We start from the raw sequence: 14,053 nt of genomic DNA, 5'->3' as shown, positions 1-14,053 counted from the left end.
TGCTTCAGGTAAAGGTTGGACAAGGTGACTTCTGAGGTCTCCAGCTCTGTGATTCTAGATAGGGAATGAAAATAGCATTTTCTCTATTGCATAGATTGGGAACTGAGGCTCAAAAAGGTGAAGCAGTTGACCTTTGGTGGCAACTAGTCATTGGAAAAGCCAGGCCTGGAACCCCATTTTTCTGATTCCTAGACTAGTAAGCACCATCTATAGACAGCAAGGGGTGTCTGCTACAAATATAGAGAATTTTGTAGGGCCGTTTGGAAGCCTCAAGATGAGTGAAGTAAGCAACCCCTCTCCCCAAGTGGGAACAAATGCTTTCCCTTTCTTCTGCCTTCCAAACTATCTAAACACCAATGTCTGAAACTGAAGGTCCCACAAATACCTTTCCATGGGTTTGACCACTTCGTTTATCCCACTTCCCCCAAGTCATAGGCAACTTAACAACCACTTTATTCTGTGCTTCATAAGTATGATATTCTTGTGCCCCACTCTCCTCAATGGCACTTCTGGGCTGGATGCCCAGAGGGCAGCTGCCCTTCCCACAGGTCCTAGGGGTATCCTAAAACTATAGCTTAGGAGTCCCCAAGAGTGTGCTTCCTATTAACATTCAGCCAGTAAACACAATTAGCTCAAAGCAAAAACATTTAATAAGTAGCTGCATGATAAGAAAAGTAGCTACAAAACATTCCTCCAATAAAGCCTGGGTGTATTCTACACACAGCCTCTATGGGAAGACTGAGAATGAAGTTAGAGTACACTGAGTGAGCGTACATGTAGGGATCCCACATCAGCAATCATTAAGTGCTTATTATATGGCAGGTAGGCACGGAGAACATGGGAATACAAGGACAAGAGGAAAAATGACACTTCCTGCCCTCAAGGTGCTTTCATTCCATTGAAAGAAGACAACACATAAAAGGATGCTGGTTGGAGGTGGGGAGTGGGGGAGGACAGGAGGAGCATGGTCTAGAAAATTTAGAGTCAGGAGTGGATTGTACAGAAAAGGAATGAAGACAGGGCTGTCTGGGCACTTTCCTTAAGAAAGAGGCTTCTAGGGGAACCAGCCAATCAGAGGAAGGGGCCATAGGAGCAGAGTGTGCTTTGCCTCCCAAAGCTCCTAGATGGGGACACCATCTCAGTTGGACTGGATGTGCAGGTCCTCTGTGTAGCTCAATTCTTGATTGCCAGGGCTAACTCTCTATAGTCAGCTCTCTTCTCTACTGCCAGAGATCATACTTTTAGAAGCTATTTCCTCCCTTGAGCAAGTGACACTCTATATTTGTATTACATATATTACAAATATATACACATAATGTACACATATATGATGCATGCATGTGTATATATACATATAATACAAGCATATACATATATGTGTATATACATATATGTGTGCCTATACATGCATAGGTATGTTATATTATAAATATTTCCTTCTGCAGCTCATTTTATAGATGAGGAAACTGAGGCAAACAGGGTGAAGTAACTTGCCCAGGGTCACATAGCTAGGAAGTGTCTGAGACCGAATTTGAACTCAGGAAGAGAAACGCTCCTTTTTTTTTTTTAAAGGCACTTGGGCTTAAGTGACTTGCCCAGGGTCACACAGCTAGTAAGTGTCAAGTGTTTGGTCTGAGGCCGGATTTGAACTCAGGTCCTCCTGACTTCAGGGCTGGTGCTCTAGCCACTGTGCCACCTAACTGTCCTCAAGAGGAACATTCCTGACTCCAGGCCCAGCACTCTATCATCTGTACCACGTCATTGCTCTAGCATCTGGGAGTGGCCAAATTAGTTTTGCCCCAGATGAAGAACAGTTTACTGGTTATAGCTGTCTAGAACATTAAAAAGCTGGAGGCTGGAGGTGACCTGTATTCCAGTGCTAATAGACGGCAGAGCTGGGTTTTGGGAATCCAGGCCCCTTAAGACCCAATGTGCTATGTAGTATATTTGGCTTCTCTGATACCTTCTGTCACTTCAAAGTAGCCCCAAGTTAAGCCTTCACCCTGGTCCCAGAGTTCTGATCCTGGTGTAGACTGAACCAAGGCTAGCCCCAGACAGACAATAATAATAATAATAATAGCTAGTATTCATACATTCATATCTCTACTATGTGTCAGACATTGTGCCAGGTGCTTTACAAATATTAACTCCTCTGATCCTCACAACAAACTTAGGAGGTAGATGCTATTCCCCATTTGAGGGAATGATGAGGAAACTTAGGACATAGGTTAGGTGACTTACCCAAAGTCTCACAGCTAGTAAATGTCTGAGGCTGTATTTGAATTCAAGTCCCCCTGACTCTGGGGCAGCTAGGTGGCACAGGGCATAGAGTACTGTGCTCAGAGTCAGGAATACTCTTCTTCCTGACTTCAAATCTGGCTTCAGACACTTACTAGCTGTGTGACCCTGGACAAGTCACTTAACCCTGTTTGCCTCAGTTTCCTGATCTGTAAAATGAACTGGAGAAGGAAATGGCAAACCACTCCAATATCTTTGCCAAGAAAAGCCCAAATGAAGTTGGACACGACTGAACAACAAAGAAATTCTAGGCCCAGCACTCTGTTCACCATAACACCTAGCTTCTTCTAGAAAATAGAAGTTTTCCTGGAAGAGGTGGACTTTAAGCTTGGGTAGGGTTTGGAGAGGAAGAGGAGAAGTATGGGGGTTTCATGGGGGTGGGAGAACAACATCTTGAGTAAAGTCTTGGAGAAAGGAATAAATTAAGCATCTAATTCTTATGTTCAGAATTTAGAGTTGGACAGGACCTTAGGACATAGAATGTCGGAGCTGGTAGGATAATTTAGCCTAATACTCTCACTTTATGCAGAAGAAAACTGAGGCATATAGGGGGCCACACAACTATTAGGCAACAGGCTAGGACTCAGATCAGTTCAGCAGATATTTATTAAGCAAAATATGTGTGCCGTCTGCCCAGAACTAGGGATAGAAGGGTGAAAGCCAACATAGCTCCTGTCCACAAGGAGCTAACTCTCGACTCATGAAATATTTGGTTTGGCGCTCTGACCTAGAAGCATACAGGGAAAAGTGAGCCCCCAGCCTAGCCAGAAGAGAGGGGAGGTGTTGGGGGAACAACTGGAGAGAAGGTCCAATGGGGCCAGATTAGGGATGGCCTTAAATGCCAGATTCAGGAACCTGGACTTAACCCCCAAAGTTCTTGATCAGAGAGGAGGAAGGTTGTATTCTTAATATTGACTCTTTCCCAGCATCCATTTGCTCTGAACAAGTTCTGTGCTAATTCCAAATTCAAGCAGGCATCACTGATATTAGAGCAGCTTTGTTAGGCTATTAGTTACTAAAAAGAACACAAGATGTCTGAGTAGCCAAGATGCTCTCCCCAAAACTGTTTTCCTTCAACTCTTGTTGAAAACCTTTCTCAATTTCTCAGCCAAGAAACCTGGGTTTGAGTTTCACCTCTCCCACTACCTCAATGTGTGACCTTGGACAAGTCACTTTTCTTCTCTCAGCTTTAGTTTCCTCCTCTCTTCATTGAAGTGGTAGATTAGATGGTCTCGAAGGTCCCTTCCCACGCTGACATTCTGTGTTCTGTGCTCTCTGCTCAGAAAGCTCATCCAGCCAGTATCCTGTGCCTCAAGCCTGTGTGACATGATGCAGCATGGGGCAGGGGGTGGAGCCCAGAATTGGGAATCAGGAGCCCTGGGCTTCAGCTATGCTTCTGACTGCCCTAAGCAAATTTCAACAATCCCTTTCTCCCCTCTGGACCTTATTTTCCCCTTCTGTAAAATAAGGGGATTGAACTTCATGCTCCTTGTCAGCCCCAAACCAAAAAAATAGAATTCTATGGTTTTAATTATATAATGAAAGCAATAATCTTAGCCAGGAGTTTCCTAGAACCAGTGATGAGAAGCCATTATTCCGTTTTCACTGAGAGCATTTACACACAGGAAATCAGGCAACACTCTGAATCAAGACATGAATTATTGTGATTTTGATTATCTAAACTCAAAGTGGGCAGCTAGGTGGCTCAGTGGGTAGTATGCTGGGCCTAGAGTCAGGAAGACTCATCTTCCTGAGTTCAAATCTGACCTCAGACATTTACTGGCTGTGTGACTCGGGGCAAGTCACTTAACTTTTTTGCCTCAGATTCCTCATCTGTCAAATGAGCTGGAGAAGAAAATGGCAAACCATTTCAGTATCATTGCCAAGAAAACCCCAAACAGGGTCAAGAAGAGTCAGACACAACTGATCTGACTTAAAGTAATAGAAGAAATTTTTTTTAGAAAAAATTTTAATAATGCAGATTGAACTTATAAATGTGTCATGGTTATATATTTTTTCAGAGAGCTGGTTGCTAAACATTTACCAGCAGGTCATTGATCCCAATCTTTATTTCTGTAGCCCTGTAATATCTACAGAGGGGTATCCTCACAACCCTGAATGATATGGAATGAGTTCCCATTTTATAGGTAAGGAAACACATGCTCAGGGAGATCCATAGTCTATAGTCGTAGTCTATTACCTAGAGTCGCATAATTAGGAAACATGAGAGCTAAGACTAGAGCCCGCGTGTTCTAAACTGGTATTCTGATCTTCGTGACCTGTGTTAATGTGGGCCAGTCATTTGACCTCAGTTTCCTCATTCATAAAATTAGTGGGTTGGGCTGAAGGGCATCTGAGGCCCCTCCCAGGTCTAACTCTGTGATCTCACAACCGGAGCTTCTATGTTCATCCCGCTCCCTTGTACTGTCTCTGGGAAGATGGGCTTATGCCCCTGAGTAGAGTATGTGGAAGCCAGGAGATCACAGATGGAAAGGTCACTCAGCTAGCGAGAGATTTGAACCCAGGCTCTCAGACCCCAAATCCAGTCCTCTTTCCATGGTGACGCCATGCTCCATCCTTCAGCCAGCTAGGAAGGAGGTGGCTGCATGCATTCAGCCATGTGGCGACGGTGATCTGGTTTAGTTAATCCACACAGGCCCCAGAGGCTGGGTGCTGGGCCAAGCCTCGACAGGGGTAGAGGCCAGAGCCCCGGGGCAGGCATGACAGCCCAGCTGCCAGTGCCCCCTCATATGGTTCCGATGTTCTCTGCCTTTGACAGCCCAGGCTGGAAGCCCCTGACTCAGAAGTAGGCCAAGTGGCTGCATCAGGAGCTCTATGGCTCTGGCCTTTCTCCACCAAGCTGCTTGCTCCCACACAGCCTGGTTTCTTAAAGCTGCAGGTTTCTCTCTTCCTGCTCTTCAGTCATGAGACATCCCTCCTCCCACCCCTAAGATGCACATGGGATTGTCAGATTTAGAGTTGTAAAGATCTCAAACTACCATTTCTTGGCTTCCTTGCACACCCACCGATAGTCTCATGCCTGGAAAGTGCTTTCTTAGGGCAGCTAGGTGGCACAGTGGATAGAGCACTTGGCCCTAGAGTCAGGAGGACACGAGTTCAAATTTGACCTCAGACACTTACTAGCTCTGTGACCCTGGGAAAGTCACTTAACCCCAACTGGAAAGAAAGAGAGAGAAAGGAATTTCTTCTTTTTTTCTCCTCTTCTTTCAAGGTTCAGCTCAAGTACCACCTCTTCCATGAAGCCTTCCCTGATTTCCTTACCACAACCATCACTCTTGTTGAAAGTATTCTCTCCACTTCAAATTTTCAAAATATCCTCTGAATCTCTCCATTGCCCACATCACCCTCTACCTCATACCTTCTAATTGCATGTTGCTGTAAGTTCCTTGAGGAGAGGGACTATGTCATTTTTCATTTTTATATCCCCAGTATCTAGCCTAGCTTCCTGTGTATAGCAGGCAGTTAATAGATGTTTCTTGAATGATTCCACTGGTCCAATCTCATCATTTTGTTGTTATTATTCAGTCCTGTCTGACTCTTCACGACCCCATTCAGGGTTTTCTTGGCAGAGATATTGGAGTGGTTTGCCATTTCCTTCTCCAGCTCATTTTATAGATGAGGGAACAGAGGCAAACAGGGTGTGACTTGCCCAGGGTCACACAGCTGGTGAGTGTCTGAGGCCAGATTTGAACTCAGGTTTTCCTGACTCTAGGTTCAGTGCTCTATCCGCTGCACCACCTAGGTGCCCATTGTGAATACTAGCTCACATTTATTTAGCGTTTTAAAGTTTGCAATCCAATAAATGTTTGATAAGCATCCATGATTGTAAGTGCTGGGAATAGAATTAAAAACAAAACGAAGACAGTTCCTGCCCTACAATCTAAAAGGAGAGATAACACACCAAAAGAGGCAGGAGGTTCCTGGACATGAGGGGTACCTAGCATTGGAGCATCTTGTTCTAAGGAGCTGAAGCCAGGTAGGGCAGCAGATGTAAGGCCAGAGTCCAGTTACTGCCCTCTATAAAGGAAAGCATCAGGAGAAATTTGGTGCTCAACCTTCCAGAGGGTAGAGGAGGTGGATTCAGTTAAGGTGATGAGGTTTAGAGGGATGAGGGGAAACTCTAGTTCCTTGGAGTTGAAACCAGATTGAAGGTGGAGTTCACCCTAGCATTTTTCAAAGAACATCATCTCATTTGATTCTCACAACCTTTAGGCTGTAAAGTAGGTGCCATCATTATCCCCATTTCATAGATGAGGAAGCTGAGGCTTAGGAAAGATAATTGACTTACCAAGCTGGTAAGTGTCCAAGGTGGAATTCAAACCCAGGTCTTCCTGATTCCAAGACCAGGGCTTCATTCACTAGGATATGCTAGCCCAGAGAGAGGTCATACAGCTTGCCCACATAGCTTAACTATTTTATAGATGAGGAAACTGAGGCTTAAGTCCACTAATAAGGATTTATGAAGTGCCTGCTGTATTCTAGGTGCTGGGGCAAGTATGAAAAAAAACAATTCTTAAGGCTGAGGTTAAGTGGCTTGCCCAGGGTCGCGCAGCCAGTAACAGATGGAATCTGAACCAAGGCACTCTAACCCCAGATCCCATGCACCTTCCACCAGGCTACATGCCTTGTCTTAGATCTTAGTAAGAATCCTAGCTTCCCTTGGCTTCCATTCTTGGCCCAGATACAGGCCACAAGATAGGGGCCAAGTCAAAAATCCTCTTCCTTTTGAAAAAGAAAGTTACAGTTTGAGCCTTTCCATAGTGGCTGGGCTAGGAGCAGAGGGAAAGGGTCCCGTGGAAGGAAGACAATCATTCCTTTCCTGTTGATCCACCCGGCCTCCACCGTCACTTCCTCAAGTTCACCACACGCAGCAGTCAGCCCTATAAATAGATTTCCTGGAAGCCACCCCTGGGCTTTTCACTGGATCCCCAACAGAGACCACCTGCTGGAATGGCAAGAGGCCTTCCCACTCCCTACAGCCTCCTCCACTCTGCTCGAGGCCCTGGAGCTCTGACCTCAAAGGCAGAACTGCAGACCCGAGAGAGGAGGAACAATAGTACTGACTTGGGAGCCAGAGGCCCTGAGCCTGGATTCTGGTCTGCCCGGCCATGAGCAAAACACTTGTCCTCTCTTGTGCTCAGTGTCTTCATCCCTAAAATGAAGGCATTCATTGCCTTCCAAGGCCCCGGCCGGCTCTAGACAGCATCTAAATTCTATGAGCCCAAACTAACCATCAGAAAGTAAGCATGCTTCTGGCGAAGCTTGGGGTGATCACTCATAAACTCAGCTTGGCCACTGTCTGGTGCTTAAGCCCAGGATGCCTTTTTCCAGCTGTAAATAAGGAGCTCAGGCTCTCAACCCACACTTCTGAGTGTTGGGGTCAAAGCTAAATGGGCCACATGGGACGAGAGAGGCAGCCTTGGGCTGAGGAGTGGGAAGACTGCTTTGCTTCGACTCGGGTGACACCTGCTCGTCTTGTTTCTGACGGTTACTGGCTGAAAAGCCTTTCGAACTCTGACCTTCAGTTTTACTCACCTATGAAATGGGTATAATAACACCTCTAGCCCTTATGTTAATGACATATTAAAATGATATGTTTAAAAAAGAGTGTTTTGCAAACCTTCAAGGGAACTACAAAAGTCATGGTTATTCCAAGGAGGTGGTACAGGGTGGTGGAGTGAGTGCTTGGCAGGGAATCAGAAGACTGTGGCCAAGTCCCACTAGTGTGACCTTGGGCAGGTCATTTCACTGCTCGATGTCTCCAGGCAACTTTCTAAGGCTACAAATTACAGATGATTGTCAATCTCCATCAGTGATGAGGCTTTCTACGTTGGGAGTTCTCCTGCGTTGGTAAAATCATAGACCTAGACCAGAACCAGAATATTTTACTGCTTGACTTCACAAGGTTATTGCGAGGGACCTGATGTGAACTATTTTTTTTTTTACTGACCTGATATGAACTATTAGTTATTATGAGGATCAATGAGATAACATATGTAAAGTACTTTACAACTGCTTCCTTAGAGCCCTAAATAAATGCTAGCTAGCCATAGTGGTGGTGGTGGTAGTAATAGTAGTGGTGATGATGATGGTAGTAGTAGTAGTGGTAGTGGTAGTAGTAATGATGGTGGTAATAGCAGTAGTAGTAGTGATAGTGGCAGTAGTAGTTGTAGTGGTGGTAGTAATAATAGTAGTGGTGATGGTAGTAGTAGTAATAATAGTAGTGGTAGTGACAGTAGTGGTGGTGGTGGTGGTGGTAGCAGCAATGGTGGTGGTAATAGTGGTAGCAGTGATGTCAGTAGGAGTAGGAGTCATGGTAGTAGTAGTAGTGGTGGTGGTAATGGTGGTGGTGGTGGTAGTAGTGATGACAGTAGCAGTGATGGTGGTGGTAATAGTGGTAGTAGTGATGGCAGTAGAAGTAGTAGTAGTAGTAGTCATAGTAATAGTAGTAGTGGTGATGGTGGTGATGGTAGTAGCAGTAATGGTAGTTGTAATAGTGGTAGCACTGATGGCAGTAGGAGGAGGAGGAGGAGTGGTGGTGGTGATGGTGGTGGTAGTAGTAGCAGTAATAGTGGTAGTAATGGCGGTAGTAGTGGTAGAAGTAGCAGCTAGGTGGTGCATAGATAGACTGCTAGTCCTGAAGTTAGGCAGACCTGAGTTCAAATCTGGCCTTAGATACTTACTAGCTGTGTGACCCTGGGCAAGTCACTTGGCCTCTGTCTGCCTCAATTTCCTCATCTATGAAATAAGAACAATAATAGCACCTACCCCTGAAGATTGTTTGAATTGAAAATCAAATGAGAAAAGAATTGTAAAGCACTTAGCACATAGTAAGCACTCCATTGCTGTTAGCTATTATTATCATTGTAGGAGTAACAGCATCAGGAGCAATCCCCATTCCCCTAGCCCTAAAAGTTTAGTGAGTGTTTTCCTCTCAGCAGTCCTTGTAAGGGATGGAGGATGTAGCAGCTGCCATTTCTGCAGCTCTCCTGTGTTAGCCAATGCCTGAGCCTGTAAAAGCCAAGATTTCAGCAAGCAGGTGCTGCTATGGCCTCTAGTTCCTATGGAACCAGATTAAAATATAAGTGGGAAATTTTTTAACAAAATAGGTAGTAAATGCAATAGGACACAGATAATGTTCACTTGTGGTTTTCTAAGCCAATATGACTTGGCCCAGGCTTCTAGTTGAGTTTGACGGTGCTGCTGTAAAGAGAAACTTCAGGCCTTGACCTCTAGGTACGTTATTGACCATGACCTATAATGTTTGAAAAAACAAAACTTTACCTTGCCTCAGAATTTGTATCAGAGTATACATGTAATCATAGAGCCAAAATGTCCTTTTTACTCATGGGCTAAAGGATGTCATGTAAGAAATGTATGAGGGAAGAAGGTGGGAGAAAGCAGGGGATAGCTGTTGGACGGGTCATGTGCTCCCCTGGGAGATGCCTTCACCAAGGAGAGAAGAAGGAAGGGAGGCCCACAGGGAGGGGAGACAATTCATGTTAGGAGGTGGAGAAGAGTTACATGGGATGGGCAGGCTTGGAGAGGGGAGAGCCGTGCTGATGGAGGGAATAGCAACACTAATGAAATCACAGATCTAGTGGAGAATTGCAGTCCTTTTTTACTCAACAGGAAGGTTTTGGCACGGAGCTTGGTCATGGGATGTGTTGTGTGTGTGGTGTGTGTTACAGACTCATTTGTTTATTATGTGAAACATATGATAAATTAGAGTCCTGCATCTGGAGGCAGAGGTCCTGGGGTCCTCACCCTGATACTGACTGACTGCACCAGATGGTGAAAGGCCGGCAGATCGTCCCATGTGGGCCAAGAACTGGGGCTGTTTATCCAGGAGGAAAGAAGACGTGGGCTGGGCAGACATGCTGGCAGAGAGGGCATATGTGCAGGGTTGGTTAGAATGGATTGACTTTTTTCTTCATGGTCCCAAGGGGCAGGAGGAAGGATGTTTTGGAGAATCTATCTAAAGGTGGAATGGGCTGCCCGAGAGACAGTGGGTTCCCCCTCCCTGGAGGTCTTCAAGCAAAGGCTGAATGGTTTTTTTTAACAGGAAAATGATATTGGCAGACCTGCCAATTCCCAGAAGGGAATAAGCATTTATGTAACACCTACTGTGTGACAGGCCCTATGCTAAATACTTTATAATTAGTACTTCATTTTACTCAGTTGAGTAAACTGAGGCAGACACAGCTTAAGTGACTTGCCCAGGGTCACACAGCTAGTAAATGTTTGAAAACAGGGTCTTCCTGATTCTAGGCCCAGAGCCCTCTCCACCATGCCACTTAGCTGATTCTGCCAAGTGTTTGAAGGATAGAAGGTAAGGAGATTTCCTGGAACCATGGAGTCCAGTCAGGAGATTATTGTTGCAATAGTCTTAAGAAAGATAATGAGGCCCTGACCTTGGGTGATGACAGTGGGAATGGAGAGGAAGGGACTGATGGGAGAGATGGTACTTGGTAAGTAATTGGTTGTTGGGGGTGAGGGAGATGGTAGAGTTCAAAATGATTGTGATGTTTTGAGTCTGGGTCACTTAGAGAGAGCGGTGACATCATAAACAGAAATAGGGAATATAGGGAGAGAGGCAGATTTAGGGTGAAAGGACCTTAGAGGTTGGCAACCAGTTTGCTCAGTGGCTAGAGCACTAGGCCTGTGGTTAGGAAGACCTAAGTTCAAATCTGGCCTCAGATGCTGTGTGATCCTGAGCAAGTCACTTAAAACCCTGTTTGCCTTAGTTTTCTCATCTGTAAAATGAGCTAGAGAAGGAAATGGCAAACCATTCCAATATCTTTGCCAAGAAAACCCCAAATGGGGTCATGAAGAGTCAGACACGACTGAAATAACTGAACACCACCACCACCACCACCATATAGATTAGTTCCCTCATCCCTACTGAATACCTCCTGTGCATTCAACCCCATGTCAGGCTCTTCTGTGAAGGAGACAAGAGAAAAAGAGGATACTTCCGTCCTGCTCCTAGAAAGATATTATTTTTGGCCACATATACAGTAAGATCCAAACTAGAAGACCTTGGGCAAGTCATTTGGGGCCCACTCTGTGTCTCAGTTTTCTCATTTGTCAAATGAGGAAGTTGAATTGGATATCTCTGAGGCCTCCTGGTATGATGGGAAAAGCCCTGGCTCTATAATCAAAAGAATTGGGTTGAAATTCCAACCTTTGACACTTCCTGCCTATGTGACCACCTTGAGCCAAATCACTACCTCTCTGTTCCTCAGTTAGTTCATCTGTAAAATAAAGAGGTTGAATTAGATGGCTTCTAAGGCCCCTTCTAGCTCCAAATCATTGATCCTATGATCCCTTCCAATTCAGACATCCCATGTTCTCTGTTCTAACTTTGCATTTCTAAGGTCCCTTCCAGTTCTGCCATTCTGTGTCCTCACATTCTGTGTTTGAAGGTTACTCCAGCTATAATGTTTTCTGTTCTACTTGAGGGGAGTATCTAGAAAGTGTATAGAAAGCACTTCATGTGAAGAAGACTTGGAAGTCTTAGAGGGCCACAAGCTTGATTTGGGCTAACCATGTGATTTGGCAATGAAAAAAAGCTAATGAAAGCTAAGACTGTACTAATATCAATCAATTAACGAGCATTTATTAAGCACCTACTTGTACCAGGCATTGTGCTAAGCTCTGGGGACACAAAGAAAGGAAAAACAAAAACATGCACACAAAAAATCAGTCTCTTCTTTCAAGGAGCTCATGGTCAAATGGGAGGGACGACATGCAGATAGCTACATACAAAGAATCTATAGACAAGGTATATTGGGGGAGGCACAGAGGGAAGACATTAAGAAAGGCTTCTTGTAGAAGACTTCAGCTGAGGCTAGGAGGAAGCCAGGAGGTGCAAGTGAGGAGGAACAGGGGACAGCCAATGAAAACACTTGGAATGGGGAGATGGGGGCCATATTCAGGGACCAGTCAGGAGGTCATGTCCAGAGCAGGAGGGATGGTGGTCCTGCTCCCACCCTACATTGCTCTGGCCACCTCTCATCTGGAATAGTCTGTCTAATTTGGGGCAACTTTGGCAAGAGGACATCAACTAGTATAATACAGAGATTGAAACTACGTCATTCATGTGAGAATCATTTGAGAGAGCCATGGATATTTAACCTGACAAGGAATTGGGATGCCTGATATTTGCCTACCAGTATCTGAAGGGCAATCCTGAGAAGAAGGAAGCAGGCTTATTCTGTGATGCACCAGAGGTTAGAATTAGAACCAGTTTAAGGGAAGGAGGGAAGTTTAAGGATGCAGATTCATGCTTCACATAAGGAAAAATATCCTATTTGAATTGTCCCAAAGTGGAGCGGACTGTCTTGGGGAGCAGTAAGTGCTTTGTGATTAAGTTACTAAGTGGGAATGTTGTCCCTTAGATTGTAAGCTCCTTGAGAGCAGGAACTGTCTTTTCCTTCCTTTTGTATCCCCAGCACTTAGAACAGCTCCTCAGACATAGTAGGTGCTTAATAAATGTTGATTGAGTGAAATTATGATAAGGGGACAGAGTTGACCCAGGGGACCACTGAGGTCTGCTCCAACCCTAAGATTCTGTGAGTCTGTTTCCAAGACTATTAAGGCCTCCTCCAGTTCTGATCTTCTGAAATTCTACTATTCTCCAGGGGGAAATCCTCACTATCTCAGTCTGAGCTCTCAGTCCATAGTAAGGAGAGGCGCTTGGCTCATAGAGAAGGGTGAGGCCAGCAGAGCAGAGCAAGGATGATATTACATCTGGGGAATGTCAGTTATGAGGGAAAAGGGTAAGGGGCCTCAATTTCTACTCCTTGGAATGGGAATTTGGAAATAGCATATGAGGAAATATGAGAGGCTAAAATAAAAGTTGGATGACTGGAGAAAATGTCTTATCTTTCTTTCTTGTAAATGCTTTGCCTCCACTGACATTAGCTGAAGTCAGCCTGTAAGTGTAACAGCATTAAACAAAGGGAAAGCAGGTACCTGGGAGAAGGTGATAGTGTTTGTAAAGATACCAAGAAGTGGATGTCTGACCAGGGTACCTGGGTAATTCATAGAAGCGGAGATGCCTAGAAGGTCACCTGGTTATAGAATTCTAGAATGTCAGAACAGGGTAAGGCCATTAGAACACAGAACATCAGAGTTGAAAGTGTCCTTAGAACAATGTCAAAGCTGCAAGGCACCTTAGAATACAGAATGTCAAAGCTGGATGGAACCTTAGAACACAGAATGTCAGAGCTGGGAGGGACCTGGAACATAGGGTGTCAGAGATGGAAGGATCCTTAGAACACAGAATGTTAGGAATGGAAGGGTCCTTAGAACACAGAATGTCAGTGATGGAAGGGTCCTTAGAACACAGAATGTCAATGATGGAAGGGTCTTTTGAATACAGAATATCAGGGATGGAAGGGTCCTTAGAACACAGAATGTCAGAGCTGGGAGGGACCCTGGAACATATGGTGTCAGAGATGGAAGGATCCTTAGAACACAGAATGTTAGGTATGGAAAGGTCCTTGGAACACAGAATGTCAGTGATGGAAAGGTCCTTAGAACACAGAATATCGGGGATGGAAGGGTCTTTAGAACACAGAATAAGGGTCCTTAGAACACAGAGTATCAGGGATGGAAGACTTCTTAGAACACAGAATGTTAGGTATGGAAGGGTCCTTAGAACACAGAATGTCAGGGATGGAAGGGTCTTTTGAATACAGAATGTCAGGGATGGAAGGGTCCTTAG

At 44.9% G+C, this 14,053-nt stretch overlaps 1 protein-coding gene across 5 annotated transcripts in view; it reads left to right on the top strand.

Moving 5' to 3' along the window:
* LRRC32 (leucine rich repeat containing 32) overlaps positions 1 to 14,053 on the top strand; it is a 54,298-nt gene that overhangs the window by 31,444 nt on the left and 8,801 nt on the right. The gene's annotated exons all lie outside the window — the stretch shown is intronic.

Source organism: Phascolarctos cinereus, unplaced genomic scaffold (genome assembly GCF_003287225.1).
Source record: "Phascolarctos cinereus isolate Bilbo 61053 unplaced genomic scaffold, phaCin_HiC Scaffold_726;HRSCAF=1367, whole genome shotgun sequence".
Lineage (NCBI taxonomy): Eukaryota > Metazoa > Chordata > Mammalia > Diprotodontia > Phascolarctidae > Phascolarctos > Phascolarctos cinereus.
The sequence above is the reverse complement of the archived record's forward strand: the minus strand, read 5'-3'. Positions and strand labels throughout refer to the sequence as shown.